Genomic DNA, 13132 nt, shown 5'->3' on the forward strand with positions numbered 1-13132 from the left:
ATTTTAACCTGAAATTCTAAGTAAATGTGGGGGATAATTCAATACATATTGGTAACACAGTTATGGACCTTGTGGGAGATGATGTGGAATAACTACTATCAGTAAGAATCAAATCCATTTAGTAATAATTGAGATAGAGTGAAAGTGCATCAAATTCAAAGTAAAAAGGGGAATAATTCATATTATACTGGTGTGAGAGTTATGGCCCTTGTGTCAGATAATGTGGATGATGATGAGGAATACCCGCTTTAAGTTTAAAGCAAATCTCTCAAGTAAGTACAGAGATAAGGAGAAAAAAGAGAGTGTAAAAAACATTAACCAAAGGTGGGGATGCAGAAAGACGCCGACAGCGGGTTGAGCAGGATAACTCTCCATATAATTTGTATAGTTGAGCTAAAAAACTTATATAATAAATTCTGGTCTTAGCCAGGATCATACACACCAAGTTTGGTATAATTCTGACCAATAGTTTAAGAGATGTTTCGAGTAAAAATGTTGGTGCATGACAACAAATCATTCACATATACTATTAGCTCACCCTTAACAAAGTTCAAGTGAGCTTAAAAGCTTGCATCATTTGTCATGGCGGTTCACATGAATTTAACTGTCTGTTTATGTACCAGAAGCTACTTGTATTTCAAGTAACTGGGCAGGAACCTCTTCTTTCAAGGTCACTTAGATATAATATTATTAAAATTCAACTGACTAAAATTTCTAAATTTACTGCTGAAAATCAGTTTCTTTACCAGGGTTCTCCCCAGGTCAATTAAGCGTAGTAAATTACTAGATAAAAAACACACAATTCAATATCTGTTTTTGATTAACGTTTAATAAAATTAAACTATTCAAAAAATTTCAAAGTAAACATGGCAAAAGACATTAAATACATGTAAATACAAACTAGATGTGTGTCCATAGGACACAGGTGCCCCCAATTCTGCCACTGTAACATGGTTTAATGACTCAGGTTAAACAATTTTCTAAAATGTTTGCAACACAAAATTTTAAGAACCTTATGTGTATTTTTCACTTAGTTGGCGATAACTCTGGCCTAGCTGAGTAAAATCCTAAAGAGAACACTTCATAGGCTATAAAACAATCCTCTAATGTTTTATGATTCCAGGTAAAGTACATTTTAACATACATGTTTCACAAACTTTTTTTTGAGTAAGTCTGGACAAGAAGTCTGGTCTTGTGTAGTGAAATAATGACTGTAGGTAAAATATTTCCGGAGCTACGTGCGACAAAACATTAAAATGACAATTTTTTCCTAGGTCAGGGGCCGTAACTCCTTCAATACTGAATGAATCCGGACGTGAAACCCCAGGTGCACAACTGCACATGCTGACCAAATTCCTGTAAACTTTGGTGACTCTAGGTCAAATACTTTTGGAGCCACGTGTGACACAACATTAAAATGACCAATTTTTAACTAAGTCAGGGGCCATAACTCCTACACGACTGAATGAATCCAGAGGCGAAACCCCAGGTGCACAACTGCACATGCTGACCAACATTCCTGTAAACTTTGGTGACTCTAGGTCAAATACTTTTGGAGCTATGTATGACACAACAATAAAATGACCAATTTTTAACTAAGTCAGGGGCCATAACTCCTACACAACTGAATGAATCCGGACGTAAAACCCCAGGTGCACAACTGCGCATGCTGACCAACATTCCTGTACACTTTGGTGTTTCTAGGTCAAATACTTTTGTAGCTACGCACGACACAACATTAAAATGACCAATTTTTTACTAAGTCAGGGGCCATAACTCCTACATGACTGAATGAATCCAGACACGAAGCCCCAGGTGCAAAACTACACATGCTGACAAACATTCCTGTAAAGTTTTGTGACTCTATGTCAAATACTTTTGTAGCTAGGCGCGACACAACATTCTCGGAAGAACGGACAAGAGCAAATCTATATGCCCCCAACACTCCACTCGTGTGTGTGTGTGTGTGTGTGTGTGGGGGGGGGGGGGCACAAAAATTGTGATACAGCTTTCTTAAGTTGCAAGCACTAGCTTTAACATTTTCACTTCCACATGAAACTAAGTCACCTATGCACACTTCTCTCAGAAACCTTAGATAATTTATGATGTCCTAGCTAGAGATGTTTCTTCTCAGTACAAGATGTGTCTCCTTAATGTACATGTAGGTTCTAAAGTCATCTACTGATGTTATTGTTTTGAAATAAATGAAGCCTTGCTGTTTTATCACAAGATATTTCTGTTGTTGCAAATGTTATTGTAAATAGTGTTTTGTAGATTACTGCAAAGGTGTTGTAAGTTGTTTTCCTTCACTTCTGTCAGCGTTGCATCAATACTTTCCTCCAACACTCCGAGACCTAGGAAAATCGAAAGAGAAAAAGTATACTGCTGATTCATCATATACAAATCAAGCAACATGAAAATAGATGATTAAATCACAATATTCTACTTTGCACTTTGTGAATTCAAGAAACTTCTAAAGCCCCAATGGTATTTTGGCATCATCTTATCACATTTATCACACTTTTAATCCTTGAAAAATATCTTTAGAAAAATGTGTTATCAATTATTATTATAATTTCTGATTCCTCAAGTTTGTATTTATTTTAAAAATTCAAGCTGTATTTTCCGCATTTTATTCATATTTATATAACAATGGTACATATTTCTATTTATTAAAAGACATTATACTTTACAAGTTGTTATTTGTTAGAAAAATTACCTTTTAAAACTTCATTTCAATTAAACTACAGAATGCAAGAATGTTCAGACCAAAAAACACTAAATTAGTCTGATAATTCAACTATTCTAAATATCTAATCAGCAACTAGAAATTTTCAAATGTTGACTCCTGTAGTGGGCAAATATAGGAGTTGCTAATGGTTGCCTACAGTTTTAACTGTTAAATTACAGATTGGTTATAAATCACTTATTGACCTTCTAATGAATTAAGTTACTGTGTTCACTTCGCTGTACTCTTGCTACTGCAAAACTTAACTTCATTAGGTCAATGAATTATCTATATTAATACATCCAGTTCAAAAAGAAATTCTGTGCATTGAAAAAGAGACTGAGGGAAATAGCACTGAATTTGTAGAAGAACATGTTGTTGCACGGTCTTGATTCAAACTGACAGCCACAGTAATAAGGCAACTATACTCAGCTTTACAGGAGGATGAATACCCTACTGCCTTCTGGGCATTAGTTGAGAAATAAAGGGGAAATAGTTATGATCACCAACCCAAAAGTCAATAATATCTTTAAATAAAATAGTTAAACCACGGGTAGCCTCTGATCAACAGCAGTGAGGATCGGACTCAGCAACCTTAACCATGTGACCTTTCTGATAAAAACAAGCCTTTTTTCTAATTGGCAAGCGGGATGTAAACGATTACTACTAGATTTGACTTACATATCTACTGTAGTGGTCAAGAACTGTTTCATCAGTAAATTCAGCCAAATAACCGGCTCCTTTCCATGTTTTTTTCTTCACGGAAATAGTGACAAATTTTACTGATAATGACAGCAATAGAATCTAAAGTCTCAACGGTAACTTGGTGTTCTAAACAAGATCATTTGCCACTACTGAAATGCAATACAAATCTTGTATCACTATTTGCTACTCAGAAGTCATGATGTGAAGAGATACCTATAATCTCACATTCCTAGTTTTTAATACTAAAAGTAGATTTTACTACTGTAATTAATAGGATATCTAAAATAAAGATGATATTTTGGAAAGTCCTTTTTTTTAACCAAATTTTAAAAAGGCTTACTTTACAAATTTATAACAAGTCAATTCATGCTATTCTGCAGTTTGAAACAGCAGTTTTTCAAGTTGTTTAACCTCTAATACTAAATTATTATGTCTTAAAATTCTATATGTCAGTTTTACTTACTCCAACTGGTTTTTATCACAACTCACCAAGTTACATATGTCTGAACCTTGAACTCTGCCAAGTCTCTGCCGGGACTACTGTTTGCTCTGCTCTCGGACAACACCTCATACAGCAATAAACATGCACTTTTCAATGGAGTTAGTGCCACAGGATGACTTATCAACCTAGAATAAAATGTAGCACTAAAAATGTTATGTCTGTCAATGTTCTAATTTCAAGGTAAGTCTCTCACTTCAATTTTGCCAAATGTCTATTTTAAAGACTAAGGTTGATTAAGTTTAAGGAATTCTTTGATACTGAGCCTTAAAAAAATATTGTGAAAACGTCAATATTTGTGGCACATTAACTTTCATAGTTGCATTAATGTAAAATTATATTTCAACAAGCAAATTAACATTAATATTTGTGGCACATTAACTTTTATGGTTGCATTAAATTAATGTAAAATTATATTTCAACAAGAGCGCCGCCAAGTGGGGCAATATATGCCCGAAGGGTTACATCAGAGGATGGGAGCAAAATTTAAAGAACTTGACTATTGAAGTCCAAAGGACAGGAACAACAAAAAAGAAGAAATAATAAAAAAAAAAAATCCACAAAAAATTCTTACCAGGTAAAGTTATGTCAAAATATATCTAAAAATTGGATGTAACATCCATGTTGTACCATAGAAAAGTGGTCTTGGTTTTTCCCTAGGGCCAATAACGATCCCTCGAGCAAAAGTCAATTTGCAGATCCTTACTTCGCATGTTTGATCATAAAGATAATTTCGTTCTACACTAACTGATTATTTAGGTACCTGCGTACGTACAAAGGTACAAAATTCAATTTTATTTGAATCTGGGAGACGGTCCCACCTGTTGTAAATTAATGAACTAGAATTATGGAACACGTGTAATCACATTGAACAACTTTAGTTTCATAAATTCACGCAGTCATTACTCATATAACATCTTACAAATAATGAACAAAGAGTACGTACGCGGAAACAGAACGGATCGTAGCAAGTAGCCCTTCGTAAATTCTTCAGTATTATGTAACCAGCTTGTGGAATAGTGAAAATACTAATGTGTTACGGGGTCTTTTTAAGTTTGTAGGTGAATGGGCAAACAACTTTTTTTTTTCATTTTGTGCCTATCTTCTAATAATCATATACATTCCTTCTAAACATCCATTGGTAATTCGTAATTAAATTCACATTTATTTTAAATGAATTTAAAAAAACCAATGACCACCGAGACCGGTAGATGGAACCAAGTTCCCAAATAAATGACTTGGATATTCAAAAACCGGCATGGTACTCCAATGGTACTTACTTACGCGGCTGCTTGTTTAAAACTTCGTTTAATCTCTTAAGTACACTGATCCGGCCATGAGAAACCAACAGTGAGTTTTTTGCGAACCCCGCAAATGGATCCATACCAGCCTGCGCATACCGCGCAAGTCTGTGTCAAGGATCCATTGCTGTTCGCTTTCAAAGCCTATCTAATTAGAAGAACTGTTAGCGAAACAGCATGGATCCTGACCAGCCTGCGCGGGTGCGCCGGCTTGTCTGGATCCACGCTGGTCTCAAAGCCATTATTTGGTTTTCCGCATGGCACGGCTCATCTATTGATTAATTTCAAAATATTCCCGGAATTAACACGTAACACAGTTTTATGCACCGCTACACCAAACATAAGTGTAGTAGGTTACTGTTTTTGGGGGGTTGGGTGGGGTTAATTTCGAATCGTTTATACACAGTTCTTCCTTTCACTTAGTATATTTAATTTAATTACTTCCGTTTATTTCTGTCCCTAGATTTTTATGCAATCGTAACAAGCGTACTTATATCCCGAGAAATAAATGAGAGGTCGGATGTGGTTGTATCTGGTTTGATGGGGGGGCAATTTTGATATCGGATTTTTCACGCATGACTTGAATTCGTTGCTGTCAAACCTTGCTTGTATACAATCCAACCGTTACAACTGTTTTATCGTACTGTATCCATACTGTAAACACACTTGAACAGTGATTGGCTTTGCGATGGCATTTTGTCGCAAAATACCTACTTTCATTTTAGAGACGAGACAAATATGTTGAAAATGTTTCTTCTTTATTCTAACGATTTTTCTGATGATACAATCCACAAAGTTTTGATAAACATCATTGAAAGTTTCTTTTTCCGTTCTTGATTCCCATAATCTGCACGTTTTATCCCTTAGTAATTAAAAAACTGGAATGATCAAATTTTTATATCGATGCTTGAACCTTAGAACGAAAACTTGACAAACATAATAAAATACGTATGTAAATACAATTATAAACTAGAAATATCAAAACTTACGTGATGTTTATGACATTTTTGCTCGGAGGGCCATATTATACAGATCAAAACACACTGCTACCGGTGTAGTTACCATACGTGTTTTGTAACTAGCATTCTGATTCTATAGCAAAAGACAACGCTTGTCCAGTCAGATGGCATTACAATACGGTATCCGACTTTCCATATTTGGCCTCTTCCCAATTACAAAATAGGTGAAATTTACCAATTTCAATAAAAAAAATACAATTCCCAATTCGCGGAAATGTTGAGCTCAGATTGTACCATTGTATCGACGATAAGCCCAAATCGTCCTGAATAACAGTATTCTTGGGCTAAAATGCAGACCTATTACCATTACTTAGGCCAAAGAGCTATAAAAATATATATGTATAATATGTATTTTATACTTCTTTGCTTAGGCCTAAACGCAGTCATTGTTCATTGATCTTGCACTTGATTGATGGAATATACATTTCTTACGGATTTTGGTAGCTGTTTTATAAAGGGAAAGACAGACCTGGAAGAAAGTTATACATTAATAAATATAAAAAATAAAATTTCCTTACCATAAAATCAAAACATTTTCCACATTAGCTAATATTTTGGATCCAAAGTTAACCGGCGGTTAGTTCAACAGCCCTTTAAAATTTTCGGACAACTGGACCTGATTGGCAATACAGCAAGTAATTTTCATGACAACTATTCCGTCTGTTCGACGTGCAGATGACTTAGTTGTGATAAATCGTTTGTAACCGGGGTTTAGTGCTGACTAAATCTTTAACAATCTAAAGTTCTGTAGTGGGAATCCATTTAAAGTTTAATTAGATCACTGTAAGGGGTTTCACAGGAGAAACACCCAAATCAGAGAGGAACCCCATTCACCTGGCCAGAAGGACCAATCACGACGAGTAGCATCGTTTTAACTTCCAGACTCCATTGAATTTACACGTATTCGTATCACCAACTGGAACTATTAAAGGCCATCTTGGGTAGTTAGTGACTGCATTGTATTTATATCTGTTGTTAAACTCTTCCACCCCTAAAAAGGAGTATCGGACCCAGTATAGTGATGGCCATTTTCGCTATATTGGTTCAGAAGTGGGATGAATGCAGCATCCGTGTTGTCTATAGCACACATGGAACTGGGAGAAAAGTTAGATACGTAGTATCTGCATTACTGTACAGAACACATTGAGTGCTAGAAACAGGGGTGACTACAGTATCCATTCTTTCTAGGGCATCCAAAGAAAGGGTAAGTAAGGTATCTGATTTATGGCATAAGACATATGGGTGCTTGAGGGTTACTAGGTATCCACATTGTCTAAATTGCACGTGGCTTGGGCAGAATGATAGATACAGTATTTGTATTGCTGGCCAGATTACTTTGGATGTTGGAATTAAGGGTTAATACGGTTGCCATATTTTCTAGACTGTAAGGGGCGCTCCAAGAAAGGTTAAATCAATATCTGCACTAACACATCTAGTGCTAAGATTATGAGTGTATACGGTCAGTTTAAGACATAAACTAATTTCAAGACGGAGGAGTCTGCTCCAGATTAAAGATTCTAAAGGGATAGGTTCATCAGCATGCCAGTTTGAGACAAGTCTTCAATCTAATGAAGCTTTTGTAATGCTTGAAATAGATAATGTGATTCTTTTGGCAAACTGAGTAAGGAGATGAAATTTACAATTTGACAATACCACCGGTCATACCCTGTTGAGGGAGTCTTAAGACATTTTTCTCAATGCAGCTCTATATCTTATGGTTTTAAAAGAAAGTAAAAGAGTTGACCTTTAATTCTGATATTGTAAACTTCTGTAAGTTAGATATGGGGATATTAATAGCTCTATATCTTCTTATCTTATTATGTTAATCAAGGAAGTATAAAAGTTAAACTTTAATTTTGACATTGTAAATTTCCCTACGTTACACGGTGATATATCCTTGCAACTTTTTAAGTGATATGTATTTATGCATTAAAAAGATTTGATAGTATGTGTAGTGATGTTGATTCTTGCAATGAAACTGAAACTGAAACTGAAACTGGTTTATTTGCTTAAACGCCTATTTCTACATTTAAAACATATTCAATGGCGTTTTACAATACAAGTTGAAAAAAAATATTAAATAAAAAATATTTTAAATAAGATTAATTAAAACGAATCAAAATAGCAATTATTAATTAAAGTCAATGATTAATACATATTTTAAAATATTACTAACATACAATTACACAGCAAACATTAAATTTCTATCACTGTCACCAGCATCATTGTTTAAAACTCAGTCAAAACTTAAAAATAATGCAAAGTACCCTCGAAGAAATGCGTTTTCAACCTTTTCCTAAAGCAGTCAATTGAAGAACTTTGTCTGATGTTCAACGGCAAATTGTTCCACAACTTTTGGCCCTATAGTACTAAAGCTTCTATCACTAAAAGTTTTTCGCTTGTTGAAAGGGACGATGAAAACAGTCAACTGATGACTCCGAGGATCTGAGGGAGCGCTGGGGATTTTGGGTGTTAAGAGTTCAATCAAATCTGCAGGCGCATTTCCCAAACATGGCAATTGAACATGTACGTCAAGATCTTAAATTTTAAATCTGGCTTTGATCGGCAGCCATGCAAATCGTAGAGTGGCTGCTTAGAACTGTCTCTTCTTCTACGTTTCAGAACTAACTTCGCACACATATTTTGAATGCGTTGCAGTTTTGCGATGTCACAATCAGAAATACCGTATAAAATAACATTCCCAGTAGTCTAAATGCAAAAAAAAAAAAACCAGCGAAAGCACTAAGGTTTCAGTTGCATCCTGAGTCAAATATTTGCGAATGTTGTTGATTCGGAAAAAATTCAACATTGCCGTTCTACATTTTATTTTTATATGCTCTTTGAAAGTTAAAGTTTCGTCCAAATAGGCCCCAAATATCTGATGTTACTCTGTCTCTTGTTTTTTATCACCACAAATATCTATCTCGTGAATGTTTAACTTATTCAACTGAGGGGCACTTCCAAAGGCAATATGTTCATTTTTGGGGAAAATTCATTTTTAGTTTTTTTACTGTTCATCCCTCATTTGAATCTGTAGCAAACTCCTCTAGTTCACCAATGGATTTAGCCTCGATGGATGGTTGGGGCTTAAAACGTGTGCTGCGGTTTTGGTCGTCGGCAAACCCAAAAGACGGAAATGGACGGGGAACTATGCCCAAAAATCGTTCCTGCGTACGTGAGATAGAGCCACGGCCCTAAACAGCTTCCCTGGGGGACACTACACGTAAGCTCACGTGCTGATACATGTTTGATTCACACTCACGCGGCAGCTCCGTGGCCTCAGATATGAGTTCAACCAGTCCAATGCAACACCAGAGACACCATACTGACATTTCAAAACGTCCAAAGAATATCGTGATCTACCGTATCAAAAGCTGCACTAAGGTCTAATGCTATCAATGCAGTCACTTCTTGATGTTCCATAGCGTCCAAGATGTCATTGATAATCTCAATAAAGTCGATTCGCACGAATGATGTTGCCTGTATGCGGACTGATTTTTTGGAAGGAGATTATGTTCATTTACATTTTATTAAGTAAATACAGTGCTGCTTTCTCTATCAGTTTGGACAAGAATGAAAGTTGCTCACTGGCCTATAGTTTGAGAATATAAGTTCGAGACCAGCTTTCTTTAACAGAGGTCTAACTATTGCCTGTTTCCACTGCACGGGGAAAACCCTCCTTGAGTCAATGAAAGATTCACTAGTCTAGTTAAAATTTGGGGAAGGAGCTCGTTAAAATATGACTTCAACACTTTTTTTGGGAATAACATCAATTCACACGACTTTGTTTGTAACTGGTTAATGAGTTTTCTAATTTTCATCCTCACTAATTCAAAAAATTTTTCCAAATTCCGCCACATTTCTCATTGATGGTTTATAGTTTTCAAAATCTTTTAAGCTGTCCCGTATTTTCTAATAACATTAATCAATCTGTTACAAATAAACTTCTTCCGTAGGGTTATTGTGATCATAATCTGCGTACTGTATTCATATACGCCCAAGAATCTGTATTGGTTCATAGGCTTGTTAACACTCCTTAAATAATTTTATTTTTCGGTTTGTTTTCAATTATGGTTTGTTTGAAAATGTTTCACTTTGTGTGTACATGAACATATTGAAATATGTATTGTTAAACTGGACCAATTAGTTTATTAAATTTTGCTTTTGTAATTCAGATCTCATTTTGAAATTAAATGGTAGTCTAAAGACACATGTGCGACAAAGTATATCAAACCTTTACTTTTTACTGCAATATCCTGTGTCAATTGGTAAAACTGTAAAATTATTCAAAGAGGTTTTGAGACACACCTCATATTTATTGTCCTGTCTTTTTAACATAGACTGGAAGTTCTGATATTCTATAAGGCAATGATTTGTATCAAACTTTTTTAAAATCCTAAACGATACGATGCGGACACGAAACATGATTTTGACTATGAGTCGAAATGGCATGCAGTTAAGGTAGTTCTGCACGATTGATAAACCGAAAATGATGGCGTAACGTCATTTATCGGAAAAAACGTAGAATAAAGCCTGGGTTCGGCGTACGGAATTGAAAACCATTTTATGAATTAAGGTAGTTCTGCACGTTTGGATAGAATTTTGTTCTACAATGCAGAATTTGATTAAACTCTGATTTTTCAAAACGTCAGAATATACCTAGAAAATTCAGCAACTAAAAATAATAGGGTCATGTACTTGATTTTATGCTAGACTGTTTTGAAAAATATGGACCTTACGCAATATTTCATAATGGGAGTCTACGGGGAAATCAACTTTCATAACATTTTCGCAAATAGAAATTTTTCTACAATGTAGATTTTGATAAAACTTCTCACAGTTGTAAATAAAGACATGGCCTATTATTTGATGAAATAAAATGTATAGGTCCGTGTGCTTAGTTTTGAGATATGTGACACCGGACATTTCACGCTAATTTTAAGACATTATTTTGGGTTATTTAATGTGTCATATGTTTTAATGTCATATTTTGACTTTAGAAATATAGCAACAGTGCCAGTGTAATAAATTTACTCATAGGTTGCGATTCATTCATAAAATGATTTTCATTTCCGTACGCCGAATCTAGGCTTTATTCTACGTTTTTCGGATAAATGACGTTACGCCATCACTTCCGGTTTATCAAACGTGCAGAACTCCCTTTAAAAGAAACATTTAAGTAAATTCATTAAAGCCAAAGGCTCAGGGTGAGCTATTGTGATCGCTCACCGTCCGGCGTCCGTTCGTCAGTCGTCCGACCGTCCGTCCACACTTTCTTTAAATAACAGCTCCTCCTAAACCACCTTGCCAATTTTTATAAAATTTCACAGGGATGTTCCTTGGATGGTCTTCTTTAAAAACTGTTCAAAGAATTCAATTCCATATAGAACTCTGGCCGCCATGGCAACCGAAAGGAAAAACTTTAAAAATCTTCTTATCCAAAACCACAGGTCATAGGGCTTTTACATGTAGCATCAGCTAGCGGTCCTCTACCAAGATTGTTCAAATTATCTCCCTAGGGTCAAATATGGCCCCGCCCTGGGGTCACATGGTTTACATAGACTTATATAGGGAAAACTTTGAAAATCTTCTTGTCCAAACCCACAAGTTATAGAGCCTCAATATTTGGTATGTGACATCACCTAATGGTCCTCTATAAAGATTGCTAAAATTATGCCCCTGTGATGAAAAGAGGCCCCGTCCCGGGGATCCCAAATTTTACCTAAACTTGTACAGGAAAAACAAATAAAAAATGTTTTTTGTCTTGAAACAAAAAGGACCTGGGCCTTTGAATTTGGTATGTAGCATTGTCTTATGGCCCTTTTCCCCCAAAAATTTAATAAAATTTAAAATCCTGGGATGTAAAGAGGCCCCACCCCGGGGTCCTAAGTTTTACATAGACTTATATAGAAAAAAACTTTTAAAAATTTTCTTGTAAAATGGCGCAAAAGTACACGTAAAAGCGTGTTTTTAGAAAAACGAATCAATGACATTTGTAAGACACGAAGTGTTCATGGAGAATGGTTAATGTGGAAATGCGCCTATTTTGGAGTTATAAGGTTTCGTTTCGGACATTTTGTTGAAAATAAAAAAATTTAGTATATTCCTCATATAATGCATATTTTACATTTTTGAAATTTCTGTAACTGTTTTCTCTACAAACCGTCAAACACACCATTGACGTCCATTTTTTATGACCATGAGTTGACGTCCGTCAGACTGTTTTCGTAAATCGTTCTATTCAGTCAACAAGTATCTATTTGCTTGTTGCTATCATATTTTCATTTAAAAATGTTTTTGAAATGATGTACAATTTGTGGAGATCATTTTGACGTTGAAGTCGATATCTACGTTAAAAAGTGACATCAGAGTGACAAACATGACGTTTAGTTTTTAATAAAAATTTTTGCTTTAAAATCTTGTCTCATGTAAAATCCAAACGATAGAATCTGAAAAAAAAAACTGACATGATGATCAAAACTTTATTTCTGTCGATTGGAGGAAAAGAACTACGGGGTCACCGAATTCATTTTCGCGTAAAATTTATTAAGTACCCGTCTTTCCCTGGGAAGAACCAGTACGTACAGGTCTCTTAGTTAGGTGGAGACACTCGAGAAAATCTCAGAAATTTCCAGAGCCTGCCCCGGATTCGAAACCCCCCAACCTTTGGATTGACAGTCAAACGTGTTTTTCGCTAGACCAACGGCTGACCCCAAACATGTCCTAAAAACGTTTGTTCGGCCAATGGGTTATGGATGAAATTTAATATAGTTATAAAACCCTAAATGAGCCCAAACTGAAATTTGTGGACATTTTGGGGCGATTTAAAATTTCGCTTGAAAAACGTCAAATTGGTATAATAAACTTTTTCTCCAAAGTT

General features: G+C 35.4%; 1 long non-coding RNA gene across 1 annotated transcript; it reads right to left on the minus strand.

Moving 5' to 3' along the window:
- Positions 1 to 809: 809 nt before the first annotated feature.
- On the minus strand, positions 810 to 4595 carry LOC123554213 (uncharacterized). The gene is made up of 3 exons (XR_008371739.1): positions 3923 to 4595; positions 3410 to 3582; positions 810 to 2354 (listed from the first exon to the last, which is right to left on the minus strand). It is a non-coding gene; the product is annotated as an uncharacterized LOC123554213 (long non-coding RNA).
- Between the last annotated feature and the right edge of the window lie 8537 nt (positions 4596 to 13132).

This window comes from Mercenaria mercenaria, chromosome 7, assembly GCF_021730395.1.
Source record: "Mercenaria mercenaria strain notata chromosome 7, MADL_Memer_1, whole genome shotgun sequence".
Taxonomy (NCBI): Eukaryota; Metazoa; Mollusca; class Bivalvia; order Venerida; family Veneridae; genus Mercenaria; species Mercenaria mercenaria.